The sequence below is a fragment of the Canis lupus genome, chromosome 27 (assembly GCF_003254725.2).
Source record: "Canis lupus dingo isolate Sandy chromosome 27, ASM325472v2, whole genome shotgun sequence".
In the NCBI taxonomy this organism is placed as follows: Eukaryota; Metazoa; Chordata; class Mammalia; order Carnivora; family Canidae; genus Canis; species Canis lupus.
The window spans coordinates 33,921,780-33,927,091 of record NC_064269.1 but is presented as its reverse complement, the minus strand read 5'-3'; the positions used below and the strand labels follow the sequence as shown (position 1 = coordinate 33,927,091).

The 5,312-nt window shown below is 43.0% G+C and overlaps 1 long non-coding RNA gene across 1 annotated transcript; it reads right to left on the bottom strand.

Annotated features, from left to right (window-relative positions):
* Nucleotides 1-3,897: 3,897 nt before the first annotated feature.
* Nucleotides 3,898-5,311, bottom strand: LOC125753796 (uncharacterized). The gene is made up of 2 exons (XR_007406366.1): nt 4,782-5,311; nt 3,898-4,131 (listed from the first exon to the last, which is right to left on the bottom strand). It is a non-coding gene; the product is annotated as an uncharacterized LOC125753796 (long non-coding RNA).
* Nucleotide 5,312: the final 1 nt, after the last annotated feature.

Genomic DNA, 5,312 nt, shown 5'->3' with positions numbered 1-5,312 from the left:
TGTGGTTTCTATGATAAGGTTAATTTTTGTTCCTTTGCCTTCTTCATTTAATCTCATGCCACCCCCTACCTCTCTTCAATCAGTAGTTTGTTTTTCCCTCTGAATAGTTATCCTCCTGTCCGCTCTCAAGCCTCTGTGTCATAATTTGAACTACCCACAAGCTTACTGTCCAACCATGCTGCATTTTAAAATCTTTATCACCCAGCCACAGATGATCAGCTCTCTGAAAAGACAGGGCAGGGACAGAGAAGCTACAATGAGTCACTTCTGGGCTGACTGGGGTACCTTCTTCCCCAAATGAATGGTGTGTGTGAAGGTGGGTCGGAAGTCACCACAGTAGATTTCATGGCCACCTTTGTTCCTTTCTTGGTAGGCTTTGTTTTCAATTATTGCTATTGCTATTTCTAGATGGGAGATGAGTCTAACAAAAATTTCCATGCCAAAATTGAATGAAACAATTTTCATTTCCAATGAAAGTTTGGAAAGGGCTGGATAATTTTTAAATTCTTAGACTCATGTGTCAAACTTAGTGGGAAGCCAGCTGGAGCCTAACAAGTTATTTTAATGAGCTTCTTTTCTCTCTGATGTTCCTTCCCCAGGGCATGTGTGCCAAGCAGACCCATGTAGCCCAGGGAGTAACATGATCATCTTGGCTCTGTTTAGACACCTGTGCTCTTTCAGCCTAGTGGTAATGGGAATAGGAGAGAGGAAGAGAGATGAGGGCACTGAAGGCATGCAGACCTAGTGGGAGTGGGTGTGTGCCATGCTGCTTAGGAATTCACTACAAGAAACTCCACAGCAGCAGCAGAGGCTTGATGCATCGTAGGCCAACAGTGCCTCTATGCGGGGTGTCTGGGAGTATATGAAACGTGTTTGTGTGTGTGTGTGTTGGGGAAGGAGGAGTGGGGAGGGGAGGGAGGGAAAAATTATATGCATTTTTAGAAGGAATTGCATGCCTTGGAGGTTCCTTTTGAGGAGGAAGAAAAGATTGAAAATCATGAATATAAAGCAGGCCCAGCACCCTGAGAAAATATTCTCCTTCTAAACTTCCTCCCACTCCTTTAAAAATAAAAAAATACATTTGCTGTGTTTACTTTACCGAGATCAGTCTCATTCTTGGCACTCCATACCCACTCTGAACAATTTAACACATGGATATTAAGTTTGGTCTGTTATTATTTTCACCGATGCCTTTAGTGATTGTTCAGTCTCCTGTACGTGTGAATTTCTACTTGGATTATAAAATCCTCAAGGATTTATACTTATAGAAACTAATACTCTCAGGATGCCTGGGTGGTTCAGTGGTTGAGCATCTGCCTTCAGCTCAGGGAGTGATCCTGGGTTCCCTCCTGGGATCAGAGTCCCACATTGGGCTCCCTACAGGGAGCCTACTTCTCCCTCGGCCTGTGTCTCTGCCTCTCTCTGTCTCTTGTGAATAAATAAATAAAATCTTAAAAAAAGAAAAAGAAAAAAAAACTAATACTCTCTCTTGTTCTTCCCTCTTTGTTACCAATTCTGAGTACTTCTCAGAAAATGTTTAACACATGACTACACAATACTTCTTAGTAAGACTTTCCATGCTTTACAAAGTCTTCTTTTATGATGTGATTAAGGTTTACTTTTATAAATTAGATTTTAAAAATATTTAAAGTAGTTCCACACTTTTTTTTTTTTAAGATTTTATTTATTTATTCATGAGAGGCACACAGAGAGAGAGAGGCAGAGACACAGGCAGAGGAAGAAGCAGGCTCCATGCAGGGAGCCTGATGTGGGACTTGATCCCGGGTCTCCAGGATCATGCCCTGGACTGAAGGCGGCGCCAAACCACTGAGCCACCGGGGCTGCCCAGTTCCACACTTTCTAAAGTGAGCATGCTTATAATTCTTAAATTTAAATTTCTATTAAGGGGTGCCTGGGTAGCTCAGTCGGTTAAACATCTGCCTTAGACTCAGGTCATGATCCTAGGGTCCTAGGATTGAGCTCCTCCTCTGGTTCCCTGCTCAGTGGGGAGTCTGCTTTTCCCTCTGCTCCTCCTGCTCATTTTCTCTCAAATAAAATTTTTAAAAAAAATAAAATTTCTATTTTAATTGTGATGTTCCAAATGCACAGAAATACAAAGACAACAATACAACTCCACTTCCAGAGTTAACATATTTGCTTCATCTCTTTAAAAGTTAAATATACAACTAGCCACTCCCCATCCCAAGTCCCTCCCTCCCTCCCTAGAGAAAACCATTCTCCTGAAACTGGTATACACACTTCCCTGCATGTTTTTAGATTTGTACTACATGGTTCAAAAGGTCTTAGCTCTAAATAAAATCTTTTTTTTTTTTTTTAAAGGCCTTATCTCTCCTTGAAGGGCTGGTGATTGAGTCTGCAAACAGATCACACAAAGCCTCTGTAGAAGGATGGGAGTGGATAAGTGCCATTGCAGAGGACTGGGTACACTTTTGTCAGCTGGGATGCAGGAAGAGACAGTGGTAGAGGATTAACCCAGGGGAAAAGCTGTTTCACCTCAAAAAAGAGGACTTAGTGACAAGGGCATAGCCAGGGAAGCAAAACTGAGGCCAGCGGCACAATAGAAAGCTTTAGGGGTGGAAAGCAGCCCCTGGAGATGGAGAACAAAAGGGGTAGTAGGTGAGGCAGAGAGCTCCAGTGAGCACAGACTTTTGCTCCCCTGATCATCAGAGAGGATGTGGCTAGCTGTCTCTGAGACCTCCAGGAATGCAGTTTGGGGGTTAAGGGTGGGCCAAGCTGCTGAAACCCCAGCATGCCAGACCCATTACCAGCCTCAAGAACTGGCTACATGGTTTTTATTTGGAGGAAGTGACCTCCTTTAGTTCCTCTGAAGCATTATATAGATCAGAGATGACTCAACTTTCCTGTTACGGGCATAACTCGGAGATATCATGGGTTCAGTTCTCAGACCACTACAATAAAGCAAGCTGAATGAATTTTTTTGTTTCCAAGTGCATGTTAAAGTTATTTTTTCACTGTTCTGCAGTCTATAAAGTGTGGAATAGCATTATTCCTTAAAAAGTGTACCTACCTTAACGTAAAAATCTTTATTGCTAAAAAATGCTAACCATCATTTGAGCTTTCAGCAAGCCATAATCACTAATCACAGATCACCATAACAAACATAATAATAACGAAAAATTTTCAAATGTTGTGAGAATTGGGACACTCGGGGAGCTCAGTTGATTAAGCGCCCAACTCTTGGTTTCCGCTCAGGTCATGATCTCACAGTTGTGAGATCAAGCCCATGGCAGCGGCATTGGGCTCCGTGCTCAGTGGGGGTCTGCTTCTTTCTCTCTCTCAAATAAATAAATAAATCTTAAAAAAAAAAAAAAAGAAATATTGTAAGAATTACTAAACTGTGACACAGAGACACAAAGTGAGAAAATGCTATTTGGGAAAAGGGCATTAATAGACTTGCTCAAGGCAGGGTTGCCACAAACCTTCCATTTGTAAAAAGCACAATAAAGTGAAGTACAGTAAAACAAGGCATGCCTCTCTCTATTGCCCTTCCTCAACTTGGAATTGAAAGATAAAATAGAAGGTACCCAGTTAAATTTGATTTTCAGATAAACAACAAATGCTTTGTTTAGTAAGTGTGTCTTAAATATTGTATGGGACATACTTATACTAAAAAGTTACTTGTTTATCCTAAAATCAAATGTGAGTGTTCTGTATATTTATTGCTAAATCAGGGAACTCCAATGGAATTTTGGAAGGGTTTTAGGAGTCTTTGAAAAGGACTGGGTCAGTGAGTTCTTCAGAATAACATTAAGGAACATTAATGAATTTTTATCAAATTTTCCGTGGTTTAATTAGGCTAAACTAACAAAGAGCCACCGACTTTATTAAATCAGGAGGATGCAAAGACACTCTTAGTTATTTTTTAATGATTTTATTGAGATATAAGTCACATACTATAAAATTCACTCACTTAAAATGTACTATTCAGGGGATGCCTGGATGGCCCAGTTGGTCAAATGCCTGACTCTGGTTTTGGGTCAGGTCAGGATCTCAGGGTTGTGGGATCCAGCCCAACGTCAGACTCTGTGTTCAGCACAGGGTCTGCTTTGGATTCTCTCTCCGCCTCTGCCCCTCTTGCTCTCTCTCTCTCTAAAAACAAATAATAAAATAAGATGTATAATTCAGTGTAGGGGTTTTTCTTGTTTTGTCTTGTTAAAGTCAGCTCTATCCCCAACTTAGGGTTTGAACTCAAGACCCCACGATCAGGAGTCCCACAATCCACTGACTGAGCCGGCCAGGCCAGGCGCCGCACAATTCAGTGGTTTTAAGAATATTCACAGAGTTGTGCAGCCGCTGCCCAATCAATTTTAGAACATTTTCTTTCTTTAAAAGATTTTATTTTTAAGTAATTGCTAAACCCAAATGTGGGACTCAAACTCACAACTCGAGATGGAGTCCCATGCCCCACCCACTAAGCCAGCTAGATGCCCTTAATTTTTGAACATTCTCATCACCTTAAAAACCAAACACACCGGCGCCCACTAACGATGCCTCCCCACACCTGCCCCACCTCCCTGCGGTTCCCAACCCTAGCCCCTGTCAACCCCTAGCTAACCGTTGGTCTCTTTAAATTACCTATTCTGGACCTTCCATTATAAATGGAATCTACAATATGAGGCTCTTCATTTTGCACGTTGTCAAGGCTCATCCACACGGTAGCACGTATCAGCACTTCGTTTGTTTGTTTGTTTTTCCACTTCATTTTTATGGTCTAATAACATTCCTTTGCACATACATACCACATTCGTCGGATCCATTCATCCGCTGATGGACATTGGGGTTGTCTCCACTTTTGGACTATTATGGATAAGGCCTCTAAGAGAGAACACTGGTGTGCAAGTTTTCATTTCTTTGGAATTGCCGGCTATGTCGTAACTTTACGTCTAATACGGTGAGGCACTGCCAAATTGTTCCCTAAAGCAGCTGCAGCCCTGCACGCTATTTATTAGTTTCCTTTCCTCTTTTTATGAAGAAGCTTCAGGGTCTCCTCGGCGTCCCGGAGGAGGGCCTGCTCCCAGGGTTCCTCCCTCCCGAGGGCTTCCACGGGGCCCCAAGCTCGTCCCACCGGTGCCCAGAGCGCGGCTGGTCCAACCCAGCGCCCCGTTGGAGACGTAGTCTGGCCTCCCGGCTGGCCCCTCCCCCGCACCGCTCGCAGGCCCGAGGAAAACAGACGCCTGGCTGAGGGTGTGTGGACATTGTAGTTTTCTTCGTAGTCAGCCCCGCAGAGAGTGCGTTAGAGAAAACTACAATCCCCAGAATGCCGTCGACTA